The 14891-nt window shown below is 38.2% G+C and overlaps 1 protein-coding gene across 4 annotated transcripts in view; it reads left to right on the top strand.

Moving 5' to 3' along the window:
* Positions 1-13992, top strand: part of Khdrbs2 (KH RNA binding domain containing, signal transduction associated 2) — a 496703-nt gene extending 482711 nt beyond the window's left edge. For all 4 annotated transcript variants that reach the window (XM_076915127.1, XM_034522053.2, XM_076915128.1 and 1 more), the window contains 3 exons: positions 11972-12152; positions 12975-13072; positions 13563-13992. The gene's annotated coding sequence lies outside the window, so the exon portion shown is untranslated. The remainder of the gene's footprint in view (positions 1-11971; positions 12153-12974; positions 13073-13562) is intronic.
* Positions 13993-14891: the final 899 nt, after the last annotated feature.

The following is a 14891-nucleotide window of genomic DNA, read 5'->3' as shown; positions in this document are numbered from 1 at the left end:
ACTGTTTAACTTTGTAGTCCCCCAAAGATTGCCTAGCATCAGTGTAATTTTCCAGGCTGAGCTTTTTGGTCTAGAAACCAATTTCCCCTCTTCACGAGTTTGGTAGAAATCCATGATAAAAGCACATCAAAACAGTTTGAAATACATAAAGCACTGTGTCAATGAAAGGTACAGTAATTATCCTAAAGGCATCATCTTGGATTCTGCCGATACTGCATCTTTTACATGAGCATCAGATTTTTCTCCAGGCAGTTACTATTGCTACAGAAACAAACACAGATGGTGCCCAAACTTCCTACTGACTCCTTCTAGGCAATAGCGTTTATCAAAATACTGCAGGTCAGTATAAAGATTCAAAGAGAACCCCCATCTCAATGCTATGAAGCATGGTAATATAGAAAAAAATAAACCTTCGTTGACAAATTCAAGGGATTTCTGATGAATCAAATATGGTAGTGACATAAACAGAAATTCCTGCACGCAGGCTAAGTTTGAGAATAAAAGCAATTTCATTGAGAAGAGAAAAAAAAAAGTTACTTTGTCTTTTCTGGTGAGCATTTCTAGACAAATTGAAGCCAGTTTGCTTGTGCATTTGTGGATTCGTGGTATATGCATACATCAGTGTTCCCTCCTGACCTGACCAAGCAAAGCAAAGGGAGGGAAGATTTGTCTTGCTCGTGCTTACATTATATGCAGACCTTCAAGAGTGCAAGCTTCCTTTCCACGATAACTACAGCTCAACTCTCTTCACTGGGTTTTGCAGTTTCTAAGTCTGTTTGCCCTTGAACCCAGTCCTTGCACTTCTTCTGGCTCAATAAAGAGGAACCTGTTCCCTGGGGCTCCGTTCCCACAGAGCAGTCCCATCTAGTACAGCTGGCTTCTGCAAGTGGAGTCTCTGGAGACTAGAGATGAACAAACAGAAAACAGAACATTTCTCCGAGCTGCCTCCTGTTTCCTTCCCACTCTTTCAACAGCATCGCCTCTTTCCTCTTCCCTCCCAAGCTTCCCTGGCCTCTGGTTCCGGCCACACAGCATCCAGTTCCCCGTGCTGCGATGGCCTTTTCTCATTCTTTCCTAGTCTAGTTTTGTTGTGGTTTATTCCCGTACTAAATTTTGGTGTATCCTTTTTTTTCTATCTTATAGCTTCTCTCTTTGTAATTATCAGTTTCCTATTTTTCTCAGTACCTGAATTACAGTCCCATTCAGATTCCAAGTGAATCTTCATTATCTAATTGATTATCAGATTCCAGGTTGGATGTGGGCCACCTGCTCTGACTAAATTCCTGGGAAAGAGAGATGATTGATTGGCTGCAGCCTTTCTCCTGTCGTGACTACTCCAACCTTGGAAACACTTCCGGGTCAAGATCTCCTGCACACTGTGTTCCCTTTAGCAATTCTTTGTTCAGTGACAGTGCCACCTGAGGTCTGTCGGTGCTGTCTCAGAGGTGGGGACAGAAAATATTGCCTTAGTTTCTGCTAACTTTAATGTCAGAAAACACTTTGATTGCTAACCCAGCCTCTCCCTCTTTTACATATAACATCCCACAAATATGTCACAGGAGCTGATTTCTCCTATCCAGAGTTGGTGTTCTCCCAGTAAATCACAAAGGATAACCAGGCTGCTAGACTTCCCTATAGAAAAGCAGCAGAGCTAGAAAGTATAGAATGTTAGTTTCTATTTTAATATTCTGTTCCTTGTGCTTCATCCCAATGAAAGAAATTCAGGCCACAAACAATGTTTAATTTGTAGTTATTCACTTGTCTTCAACCAAAAAAATGTCAAACTATTAGTCTGCAACCCTGGAGACTGTTAAGCCTTCTTGGGGTGTTGAATAAATACCAAAGATCAGTTTCTAAAAGTAGCCATGGGTGAGGTTTCTCTCGATCCTGAGACACATACCATTCCATTACTCCGATTTTCTTCCTCAGAAGGCCTTTCCCCTCTCAGTCTCTCTTGTTAGGTTACGCAAACCCCCCACCCCCACTTACTGAGCCATGTTGCCTGCAGGCTCTTGCTTGTGTCTCAGGGGTACATTCTTTACAATGCATGTTCCCCTTTCCTTTTAGATTTTAGGGTCCAAAATATAAGTTGACTTCCTACATCTACCGCCCAGAAACATCCCTGACACTGGGGAGTTATTTGAAACACAGTTTGCTGAACTACTAAAACAGTACTGTAAGCTCTGGGGCCTTATATCCTAAGTCGAAATTAGTAGGAGCTCTTGGCAAGAAAGCGCTGTGTTGTTCGAGGTTTGTAATTGTAAGGCAAATTTTACCAACAAACGAGTTATTTTCTAACGCCAGGTGTTTGTTCTCTGCTCATAAAGATACTTATATCTTTGTCAAACAACAGTGATACAGGAAAGAAATGAAAGTACTTTAGAAAATTTAGACAAAAAAATTCTGAAATCTGTTCTCGGTTGTGTTCTCTCCCACCAGAAGCTGCATCCTCTCTCTGAGGCTCTTGAGCATCTTTAAGACTTCGTTTCCAAGTTCATCCAAATGTCCTCACTGCCTCCACCACCAATTAAGTACATGCCGTGTCTCTCACTCCTTTCCTTCCAGAGGACGAGCTCATCCATGCTCTGCTTATTCAATCACAATGGCTGTCTCTGCCCACAGTGGCCCAATGCCTCCAGTACCATTTCTCAGGCATCGTTTTACTCACCCCATTTAGACTCGGAGCTTCATGGACAGGAGTCTGGATTTTGTTCTTTTACTCTCCACAGCATAGCCTTGGAAACTGAACGTCTTCTAGATTTTATTGCTAGCTGTGCTGGTGTTTTTAGTTGTTTGTCAAATAAACACACTGTGTACTCACACTATAGATAGATCCGTTATTAGTGGATATTTGGTCTGCTACACAGAGCTCAGGTCAGGCTGGTTTCTTCTCCATAGAGCCTGTGAGCTAGTATGCAGGGACTTTACCCCTTTTGTGGCTTATGACTTTAATCCCAAAAATCAGGGCACAGATGCAACCAGGTATATGTGAGTCTGAGGAACAGCCAGGTCTGCATAGCAAGTTCCAGGACAGCCTGGGCTCCATAGAAAGACTATGTTTCAAAACAATCAAGAACAAAATTAATAATAATGAAATAAGGGATATCCTTAATTTGCTCTCTCAAGGGAGTCATCATTATCTTTCTAAACTTTCATCACTGATATATAGATATAGTCATAGAGCCTATTCCTTTTCTTTATAATGCATAATGATATGTCTGTGTTTTATATATATATATATAATAAGCATATAAGAAAATATACAATTTTAAGCATAAATATATAAAATAATATACATAAACTATGCATATACATAATCAACATATAAAAATACATCCATATGTACATTTGCATAAAAGTGAGTTTTATGTTCATTTTATTTCCCTCCACAGTTTTTTTGTACCTAAGTTTCCATCACCAGTAGACACCAAACCTAACACAAAGCCTGGCACATAGTAGGTATCCATAAATACTCATTGACTGAATGAATTTGTGGGAGTTAACAGCTTTTCTAATCATTAATTATATCAACTCTCAATTGGTCTTGAGCAAAAAAGTATAGAAAAAATAAAACTGGGAGCATTAAAAAAAAAAAAATTGCTTTTGTCTGTTATAAAACTTCACGGGTTTATGATCTGCCTCCTCCCGGGAAAAGGCTTCTCTTCTTCTCGGTTTGTTTTCACCTTGACACGAGAAAGAAAAAAGTGGGAAAAAAAATCTCTGCTGTTCACTGCTGTGGCAGCCTACTTGTAAAGACGCCATGGACGTTTCAGTAAAACACCTGTCAGTGAAACCCCGCGGTCCAACCAGAGAGGTGAAAACGTAAGTGGGCACTTTTCCACATTCTGCTGCAGCCTCTTGATTCTTCTCAACAGGGATATCTTCAAAACACGCAGAGCACAGATGAGGGTTTGCTCAGTTATCATAAATCAAATCCATTTAGAACAGTGGAAGAATGCAATAGAACTACAAGAGAAGGCCGCGGAGCATGATGGGAAGCAGGCTGTAGCGCATATTGGGAAGTAGACAACCTTCGTCTCCAGTTCTGCCCTCATTCCTTAAATGGTAGATTGCAAACAAGTTATGAACCCCTGTTTTCTTCACTGCCTCTCTTTTATTTTTTTTTAAAGCGGAGATCATAAAAGAATCTAATTCACAGTACTTCATCCTGAAATTAAATAACATAGAATGCACAAAGCCTTCGGAGTAAGGCCTAGCATGTTTAATAATTGCTCATCAGTCATTTTTTTAATAATTACTTTTGTTGCCATCCCAAAATTAAGATGGGATTGCTGCTAATAAATGATGAATACAATTTCAACAAGATGAGTAAGGTGTGGGCAGGGGATGAGAAGTGCACGTTAGGAATAGCAAGCACTGAAAGAAAGCGTTGCCAAAGGTGTGTGAGAAATAAAACTGCACAGCAGAAAGCCAAGGTTATCGCTTTGTTCTCTTCAATTCTTAACCCAAAAGAAAATAATATGACTTCATATATCTGTCAAGTATCTAACAAAGACTACACTTACACCATCCCCTGTAGTCCCAACAATTTGGAAAACAATTAATCACCATCTGCTCTGCATTCAGCGCAGCACTGCTAAGGAGTCTCCACTGACTTAACTCCGTGGTTAGCAAACTTCCTCATCCAAAGGCCATTTGAACCTCTTTACTTCGTCCAAAAAGGCACAATTAATTACATTCTCCCTGCATATCCTTATTTTGTCTTTTTTTTTTTTTCTTTTCAGAGCTGAGGACCAAACCCAGGGCTTTATGCTCCAGCGCTCTACCACTGAGCTAAATCCCCAACCCCCTACATATCCTCATAAATAGCACTGTTAGTCCTTAAAATAAGAGAGACCCCCACATTCGCCTATGTTTTCTCTTTTCATGCTTTACTCCTTGTGTGTGTGCAATTCATTTAACACATATTTAGTTAGAGTCTTTTAGGGACACTGCATTGCACTAGATACCTGGTATAAGAGCAAATATAGAGCACAAACCCACCAGCAATGGCCAAACAGAGTCAGTTTCCATAAAGCCTGTGTCTGAATACAGATCTCAACTGCAAATCGCTATTATTTTTTTGGCGGAGATAAGTTGAATGAGTGATATAGTTGAAGCAAAATAGAAACAGAAAAGTAAGTAATGGTGTGGATGGATGGTGACTGGGGCAAGGTAGGACATCTTTAGCTTTCATGCCAACAATTATTTTTGGTGTCAAACTAGATCTCACTCTTACCTAAAACATAGACAATTAGAACTTCAGAGGCACATATATTGGACCAAAGAAACTACCTACAGAAATAATGGAGTCATAGGTAAATAGTTCAGTTAATTTCAAAAACAGCTAGTTACACAAAAACTCACAGTGGTACCAACGGCTAGTTTAAAGTTCACCTTACAACATTATATTAACTTCACTTTTCTTCTTTAAAATAAATTGTGATAAAGAAATATTGGCATCTTATATCTAAGATCTAAGTCTGAGTCACTCCTAAGATACTTCTATTCTTAATTACTATCCCTTCTCTGATATCTAGGCACTGGGCATTTTGATCAAGAGAGCAAACCTAGTCCCAGGATGCTACAAGCAAGATCATTTTTCTTGTATTTCCCACTAAGATGCGTCTTCTTAGTACACATTGTGGCATTTGTCTTAGGTTACTATTGCTGTGATGAAAGACTATGACCAAAAGCATCCTAGGGAGGAATGGCTTAATTTCATTCACAGTTCCATCCATTTAACAGTTTATCCTCAAAAGCAGTGGGGACAGGAACTCAAGCAGGGAAGGAACTTGGAGGCAGGAGCTGATGCAGAAGCCATGGAGGCGTGCTGCTTACTTACTTGCTCCTCATAGTTCACTCAGCCTGCTTCCTTATAGAACCCATGACCAGCCCAGAGACAGCACCACCCACAGTGGTCTGGACCTTGCCCCACCAATCACTAACTAAGAAAAATGCCCCACAGGCTTGCAGACTGTTGAATCATATGGAAGCATTTTCTCAATTGAGGATCCTTCCTCTCAGATGACATAAATACTTAATAGCAAAAATAAGTAATGAAAACAGGCATAGTGTCGCAGGTCTTTAATCTCAGCACTTGGGAGGCAGAGGCAGAGTTCAAGGCCAGTCTGCTCTACAGAGTGAGATTCAGCTCAGCCAGAGCTATATAGAGACCCAACAAAAACAGCAAAACAACCACACCAATAACAACAAGAAAATGAGGTGCACACAGGATCATTATGGCTAATTGAGTAATACAGAATTACATACGAGATCTCTAGCTACATGGGAACAAGATGCCTATTTCCTTAGTTGTGGCAGGAGTTTGGATGTAAAACATGTTACATATTTAATGAAAGCATTTCAGTACAAAAGGAAACCGTCAGCAAGTTTTGAGCGCTGTGAGAAGCAGCTGCATACTAAATTTTAAAATTTCACTAAGTGCATTTTAGAATTGATTTTCTAATCCACTATGCCACAACTCATGACTGAAACAAATTCATCTCCGTGGCAGACAGGAACAGTTGCCTAACAGCAGAGTTCTAAGTGACACAGCTGTACATAATTTCAGATAATTATGCATTAACATATATACATATCATATCTTCTGTTTTACTGATACCTGTTTTTTAAAATACTGGCTGTGGTTGGTTTTTCCTTTAAGATATAAAACAATTAAAGTTTATGAGAATTTCCTACATGATTTCTGTATTTACATCATTTTTATACTACCCTTTGAACCCCTTTAGTTCCTCCAGCTTCCCTAATTTCCTCTTAAATTTACAATGTCTTCAATTATATGGTGTGTGTGTGTGTGTGTGTGTGTGTAATGTGTAATGTTTATAGATTCTCCTGTGTTCACTTACTGTTGTTCATAGGTGTGTGTTTAGGGCTGGCCATTTGGGATGGAATAGAAAGGAGCCTATCCCAAGAGGAGAAAATTGATATTTCTCAGCAGCCAGGAGTGGCCTATAGCCCTTCATCTAGAGGTGGGGTTTGTGAGATTCCCCTCACCTGTGTTAGAAGGTCCACTGGTCCTCTGACTCTTGCTTCTAACTGCTTCCTCTTCTGCCAAGCTCACTGATGCTTAGGTCCAAGGTTTCCATTATAGCTGTATCAATTGAGGAAGGGTACCCAGGATCCGTTCTCTTCACTGTGACCACTTGTAGATTTCTGTAATGGTCTCTGTCAAAAAACAAGTTACATGAAGGAGGAGTGTCTTTTTTTGTGGACACGAGAATAAATATACAGAGTTCAGTTGAGAGTGATACTGATTTAGGAAAGTAGCAATAGTAAATTCTTCTCTAAGGTATGTGATACTGATTTAGGAAAGTAGCAATAGTAAATTCTTCTCTAAGGTATGTGACATCATCAGCTATGGGAGTTGACTAGGTCGATAGTACCAGGCATGAATTACATTCTACCCAGCAGACCTTATATCCAATTAAACAGCTACTGGTTGTCACCGTGATATAAATGCTATTATCCACAACATTGCAGATCTCTTGCCTGGCTGTCCCTAAACTCCCTCACATAGACCTGCCTGCCTCTGCCTCCTGATTTCTAAAATTAAAGTCAGAAGCCACAAGCAACATGCAATGTTGTGGTTCACAGGCTTTATGGCTGGGTAGAACTGTGATTGGTCTTCCCCCTTTGCAAGCCTGTATAGCACCTTTTGATAGAGAAGAGCTTGTCCTTGGGGAACAGGCTTCTAGGTCAGTTCTCGCTTGATTCCTTCAAGTTATGAGTTTCTTACCTTCAATTAGAGGGAGACAACCAAGGGCATGGAATAGCCTGTATTATTTAGACAGTCTTTTAGATTCCTGTGGCCAAGAACTAGAAGAGAGGTTTCCTATGCCTAGCACTGGAGTTTTTGTTAAATTGTTTATTACACTTAAGTATGGGGGGAGGTGGGTATTATTATCCTGAGTGGTGTAACATTTAGCACATGCACAAACACACACACACACACACACACACACGCACGCACGCACACACACACACGTTACATTTTAAATGAGCAAAGATTTTTTTCATTGTGGTCTTTTCAATCATCATTAATCCTTTGATTTCTCCCCCTGTGTGTACTGGCCTCTCTTCATCTTCTTCAGATAAAATTTAAGCCTAAATATCAAAATTTCCTCATAGCAGATTATTACTTCTGCTATCATTAAATGTTGTTCACAGTGATTTGCCTCTTATAAAATGGCTTCGTAATTATTCCTCAATGATCTCATTTTATCTACAGAAGCCTAAAATTTAAGGTAATAAATGCATATTTAAATATCCATTATATGATTGATAGTCTAGCGGTTCTCTCCTAATGACAAAACTACACTCAGAATTGCAAAAAAAAAAAAAAAAAAAAAAAAAAGTGAAATAAACTTTCCTCATTGCTCCAGGGGTGGCAGATGAAGACAGTGCTGAGTGGGGTGGGCATGAAACATCAGGGACTTTTCTAAACACACACAAAAGGCAGGTTAAAATGTATTTTCATCACTTTAGGCAAGTTAAAAAAAACTACATAGTGGTATTTACAATAGACAAATTAGTCTTTCATGGTGATACAAAGATTTACCCCTAGCACTAAGGAGGCTGATAACCAGAGGACTGTGGGACTAAGGCCAACCTGGGTTACATACAGATGCCCAGGTTCAGCAAATAACAGTAAGGGGAATCGGTTATATGCTCTGAAGTGTGTTCCCACTGTTCCCGCACACTCTCCTTCTCTTCCTTCCTCTTCTCCTTCAAGGCCACTCTCTTACTTCTCTGTATCTGAGAGGCAAGGGCTCTGGACACCATCTGTTATTTTACTATTACCAAGTGTTTTAAAATACTTCGTAATCTCAGAGCTTCTGTAGTCTTCATGGCTGGGAATGCACGTTTACATCATCAGGTTCCATTCCTGTAACATTTCTGTAACTGCTGTAAGAAACATTATAACTATAAAAATATTAATGTTTCCCACTCAGCTGCTGGAATTGTCCAAGACCAGACTGGTGAAAACCCACACATATTTCTAAGCATAGCATACATTACTGATTTTTAAAATAACTCTTCTTAGGCATTAGGTTATCTCTATTTTATGTATAAGGGGGCCAACACTCGGTGTGATCTTAAAATGTGGCACAGTTATACGATTTGTAAGAGAGAAGTTGAATAAAAGTACTGGAAACTAATTAAAACACAAAATGTGTGTGCTTATTGGAAGGCATAAGAGGAATCCTACAATATCAGCATCTGCGCCAATGTCACAACTCTCATCCTAGCAATCATTAGTCTACTCAGAGTGGGATGTCAGTCACTACTGGTTATGTAGAAAAGAGGCTGAAGAAGTTGACAAGATTTGTTGTTTTTGCAGAGAATTCTTTTTCTATTCTCAGCACCCACATGGTGGTTAACCACTATCTTAACTCCAGTTCCAGGGGAAATGATGCCCTCTTCTGGCCTCTGAAGGCACTGCACATACTTCACACACATACATGAAGGACAAACAGCCATACATATAAAATAAAAAATAAATCTTTTTTAAAAAAGGAAATCAAGGGCTATTCATTATATTATGTGTTGGCAATTTAATGAAATATTTTCATCTTGACAAATGTTTCTGAGTCTTTAACAGGCTCCACAAGTCTCACCCTCTGTACAGAGTAGTATGTTACAGGTCCAACAGTCCAGAAACTACTCTGAAATGACTTAACCTGGAATATTCTTAAGGTATCCATCTGTCTATGCCAAAGCACCATGGAACCTTCCCATGGACATTTCTATCACTCATCCCAAGAGAACATTTCTTGTTTTCTAAATTTTTGGCATGTCATATTTGTAGATTTGTGATACTTAGTATATAAACTATGGGAATATAGATACATATCAATATATGCATACACATATATTTATAGACAAAGATATCAGGGAATGTATGCAGATATAAGCACATATTTATCATATGATTTCCATATTCAAAGCAGTTCCTTTTAATGGGCACTTTGGAGAGATACAAGTTTCCTAAACACTTTTGTTTAAAGCACAATTTGGAGTTGGCTTAGAAGAACTACACTTTAAGTGTTCTTACAATTAGCTCATCTTCCCATGGAGATTTTGTGGTTTTAGTTTTTTGTTTTTGTTTTTTTTTTTTTTTTCTGGAAAGAAACAAAAGTATTTAAAACAAGTGAGATCTGAAACTATCAAGTAATGACATTAATTTTCTTATGAAATTTGAAATCGGTACTGAGAGCAATTACAAAAATGGGTGTGTGCTGCAACATATCAGTTAACAGGCCCAGGGGCACATGCCTGCTAGGGCAGTGCTTGCAGTTTCTAATCTTCAGATGACACCTACTCTTGATCAGTTCAGTGAATGACATCACACATTCAGTCCCCAATTTCAATACAAGGAGTCCTTTTGTGTAAAAGACAATGGGAAATAATGACAAATAAAAATGTAGATGTTATATCTCTTTATTCATGGCTAAAAAAGAAAAGAAAAAAGAAAAGCCCTTTAAGTCATTTCATAAAACAAATTAAAGGGAAACTAGTTGCTGAAGTCAGGAAAGGAAGGGCAAGGCGACCTGTTTACATCCATTAAATCTGCTGAATAACTTTTTGGTTCTGTCGCCAGAATTCAGGCTTCTTGTATACAGTAAAAAGTAAAGGAAGTTACAAGGGCTGACTTGGATTTGAACTCAGATGAACTATGTACATGGTAATTACCAAATATGTTCAAGTCTCAGTCTCTTCATCTATAGGATTCCAGTATTAAATAGATCAAACATGGCAGTGAGAATACTGTATTTGTTCTAATGACCAGTACTTTCCTGGAATAACAATCATTTCACTACTAAATTTTACAACCACAGTTTCCATATTTATAAGAATAGTTTTTCTTGATCTCAAACTATCTCTGCTTATATCTATTAGTAGTCTTCTACCCACCTGCTAAGCAGCATTATTTAAATATATTCTACACACAGATCTGTGCTACGACTAGAGCTAAGTCATGTTCGGAGAGGTTGTGTTTAACTGCAGCAGTGAAGGTTATGCTGCATTATAACACAAGACACAACCATACCCAAGGAAAGTACACACAGGGTGGGCTCGCACCTTATAGAACCAGAGGCACATTCTGACAGGCCAGAAAATTCTTTGTGCCTAGGGAAAGCCAGAATGGAAGGGTATCTCGTGTAGAAAAGTGGGGAACAACATAAAGCAAAGAAGTGTGAAGCATTTCAGGGAAACATGGCTGTTTCAGTTGACTTACTGTCTAAAGGAAGTCTCACAATTAAGACTTAGACATTATGGGAATCTGAGTTCTGTAATGCTGAGAATAACAGTGGGTATTGAGTAATAGGCAGTAGTAAAGCAGTGAAAATTTTTTATTGTAGAGTAGCATGGTGAACGGTCAATTCAGGAAGCCTAGGAAGCTGCCCATGTGAAAGCTGGAGTGAGAAAAATAAATGAGAGTAAAAAGACCAACAAACAACTCACCAAAGTAATCACCAAGTGGACTAATGAGCTCCTCAGACCTATGTTGGCTCTAGTACAGGAACAACATGTCACCCTCACTGTGCCAGTAACGATCAACATTTTACCAAATGTTTATGACTGCTTTTATTTCCTCGTATTTTTATTGGAATATTTAAACAAATGACCAGCCTGTTATTTAAAAATAATTATGTGTTTACCTTTGATAAGGGCCACATTTGATAAAGTATGCATCCCTTCCTTATAACATAGATCTTTAATGTTAATTGTTTTTTACATTGTTAGTGTATTACACATTTGTGTATGTGGTTCTCCAGTTACATCAAATGTGACCTTCTAGTTGTTCAAATCCAGATGCTAATAAGGTCTACACTTTATTTTTGGCTGTCATGTATATTTTGGCCAAGTTATTTTGTTATGCTACTATCTGTATGTTTTTCTACATTTATTTGTTGGATAATATTGTTTTATGTTTTGTAACTAGGCTGCTGCACTATTTTCTACGCCTAAGGAAAAGTGATGACTCATCACCCATATCATAATTACCATGTACGGGTCATCATACTAGATAATAAGTGGGAACCACAGATGTCTGTCGATCAAGTCCATACCTCCAGGACTGCAGAATCGGGAGACAAAGAAAATAAAGATCAAAATGCACAGAGGTAAAGATAACTGATGGTCATATAGTTTAGTCCAGAGTTAAATGTTATAGTGTTTTAGTGAATCAAGGGATGAACTGAGCTTTAGAACGAATTTAGCAGAAAAGATGGAGAGGAAAAGGCAATCGGGAATTGAAGAGGAAGCTAGGTTAGGAGGAAATCAGAAGAAAGAGTTCACTATATAATTTCACACTGTAGGCAGGAGACCAAGTTTGCTCTGTGAGTGAAAGGTGTGGAATATAGACACAAAATATGAATGGAGAGAATGAGAGATGGCCTCAAGAGAGTAAGAATCAAGCTAACCAATGCGGAACACGTGTGAAAGATTTGAAAGGACATTGAATGGCAAGCAAAATCATCTGAGTATTGTCTTCTAGAACCAGAGACTGCAAGGCCCTTTCATTTTTCCATATGAGAAACTACTAGATATTATGTAAAATTAGATATTTTACTAACAGGCAAAATTAATCATCTCATTTCACACGGAATTTTAATTGGTTTATACATTCCAAAGCAATCACTTTTAAGTATTTATAACATTTGCAAGAAAGCTTAATGTTTTATTTTGCCCAACAGCTAGATGCTCCATTAAAAACAAAATCTAAATAAATTCAAGCTGATTTAACCAATACTCACTACTGGGGACCAGAGAGGCCTTCACAAACAAGACTTTAAAAGTTTGATATAAAATAAAAACTTGGTGAATTTATCATGAGAAAAACTAGTAAGCACAGATCTGCCAAGCTGTTCATCTAATATAAATGTCTGTGTTTTCTTCCCATTGATGATAAAAATAAATTGACTTATAATATTTTGTATTATCAGAACAATACTGATTTTCATTATTGAAATATTCAAATGGTGACCGAGTTGTCAAATTCATCAAAAAATATATATATATTGACTGTGACACAGCTTTATTGGTAAGTAATTTCTTGCATGTTTGTTCATTTTAAAATTATTTATAAGAAAGTCTATATAATTTAAATTTTAAAATATTTTAGACTATATATATATATCAGGATTTGTGCTAGGCTTTGGAGATAATAAAATCATATATAGTATTCCAATGTTATATATTTAGGAATAGATGATTACACACACACATTATACACATTACATACAAAATACAAACTGTGCCAAACACAACATACATTTGCTCGTGAAACACACACACACACAAAACCTCACACATACACACAAACACACACATACATTCACCACAGTAATAAGCACATGCACACACACATACAGGTATATTCTATATATCCTACCACCAAGTAAAAGTATCATCCAGTTGAGGTTAGGGTTCCTCATTAGCAAAACTATTAATATTTAGGATAAAATAACTTCCTAGGACTGGGAAATATCACTTCTTCAATTATGACAACCAAAACTGTCTCCTGTCTGCAGAGACTGCCAAAAGTCCCGTGGGAATAGAGGATAAAATCCCCTGCAGCTTCAACCATTGGATTAGAAGGAAATTTCTAAATGAAACTTGCTAATGAAGACAACACTTTGCTGAGGAAATCATGGGAAATTCATAGTGTTTGGCAGCTGATACAACTAACTTGAAATAAATCATTTGTGAAGTAGAGAATAGTGAAAAGGTAGCAAAACCCAGATCCGTAAGGGAAATAGTTAAATATAAGTTGTGTTCAAGGGCCATGTAGCATTCAGTGTTTAGGATACAGTTAATAAAATTGTATAAGGAACAATATAAGCCTTCACACTATAAAAAGCAATCAAATTGTTGAGATCTTTAAATATAGGTTTTGTTTTCCGTTCTGTAGAAATGTTATTTGAATGTGCAAATGGAATTAATAAAACATGATTTTGGAAATGTCAGTGTGGTATTTCTGGGCAAGGGTATTGAAGAGACTGTTTGAAGTGTGTGATACAATGAAGGATATAGCCTGGAAGATATTGGAAGACCTGAGAACTGGTGTCTCGGTGGGAGATGGGAGGAAGAACAAGTATTTAACTCTGGACCTCATGTCAGTGTCTGAGCTTGTAAGTTGTCAAGACTGTCTCATGGAGTTGACACTGTGGTAGAGCTGATAACACATTTGCTCAGACCCTGGAGACTCTTTGGAAAGATGCAGCTGATGTTGCAGACCATTGAGGCCATAAATGGTGTGACTCCAAATAGAAGCTCTACAGAGATACGGAATGTATACATCTTGACTTTTGATTAGTCTCATTGGAGAAAACTTAAAAATAAATTTAAAACCCTTGGACAGATTAATTTTTCAGTAATTATGTGCTTAGTGAAGATTTCTTAGGTATGTGTGTGTGTGTTTATGTGCCTATGTGTATGTATGTCTGGGTGTGTGCTCCCATGTGTGCATGTGCATGTGTGTGGGTGTCAGGTATCTTTCTCAGTCACTTTCCACCTTCATCTTTTGAGACAGTGTCTCCCTCCCTGAACCCAGAGCACACCATAAGCTAGGCTGGTGACCAACAAGCCTCAAGAATTCCCTATTCCACCTCCCAAGCATGAGGTTACAAGTGCACACCACGATGATGTCTGATCCTTCATGTGGATGTTGGGGATCTGAACTCAGGTCCTCATGCTTGCATGGTAAGCACTTTGCCAAGTGAGCCATCTCCCAGTCCCTCATGATGATCTCTAGAATGCTTATTGGTACATGTTGAGTTTCTCACCATGCACCAGGCAGTACCAAGGCTCTGCGCCTCTCCATTACTTTTCAGAGCCTCAGTTGAAGATGATCATCATTT

This window comes from Arvicanthis niloticus, chromosome 17 (assembly GCF_011762505.2).
Source record: "Arvicanthis niloticus isolate mArvNil1 chromosome 17, mArvNil1.pat.X, whole genome shotgun sequence".
Classification (NCBI taxonomy): domain Eukaryota; kingdom Metazoa; phylum Chordata; class Mammalia; order Rodentia; family Muridae; genus Arvicanthis; species Arvicanthis niloticus.
This window is presented reverse-complemented; position numbering and strand designations above follow the sequence as displayed.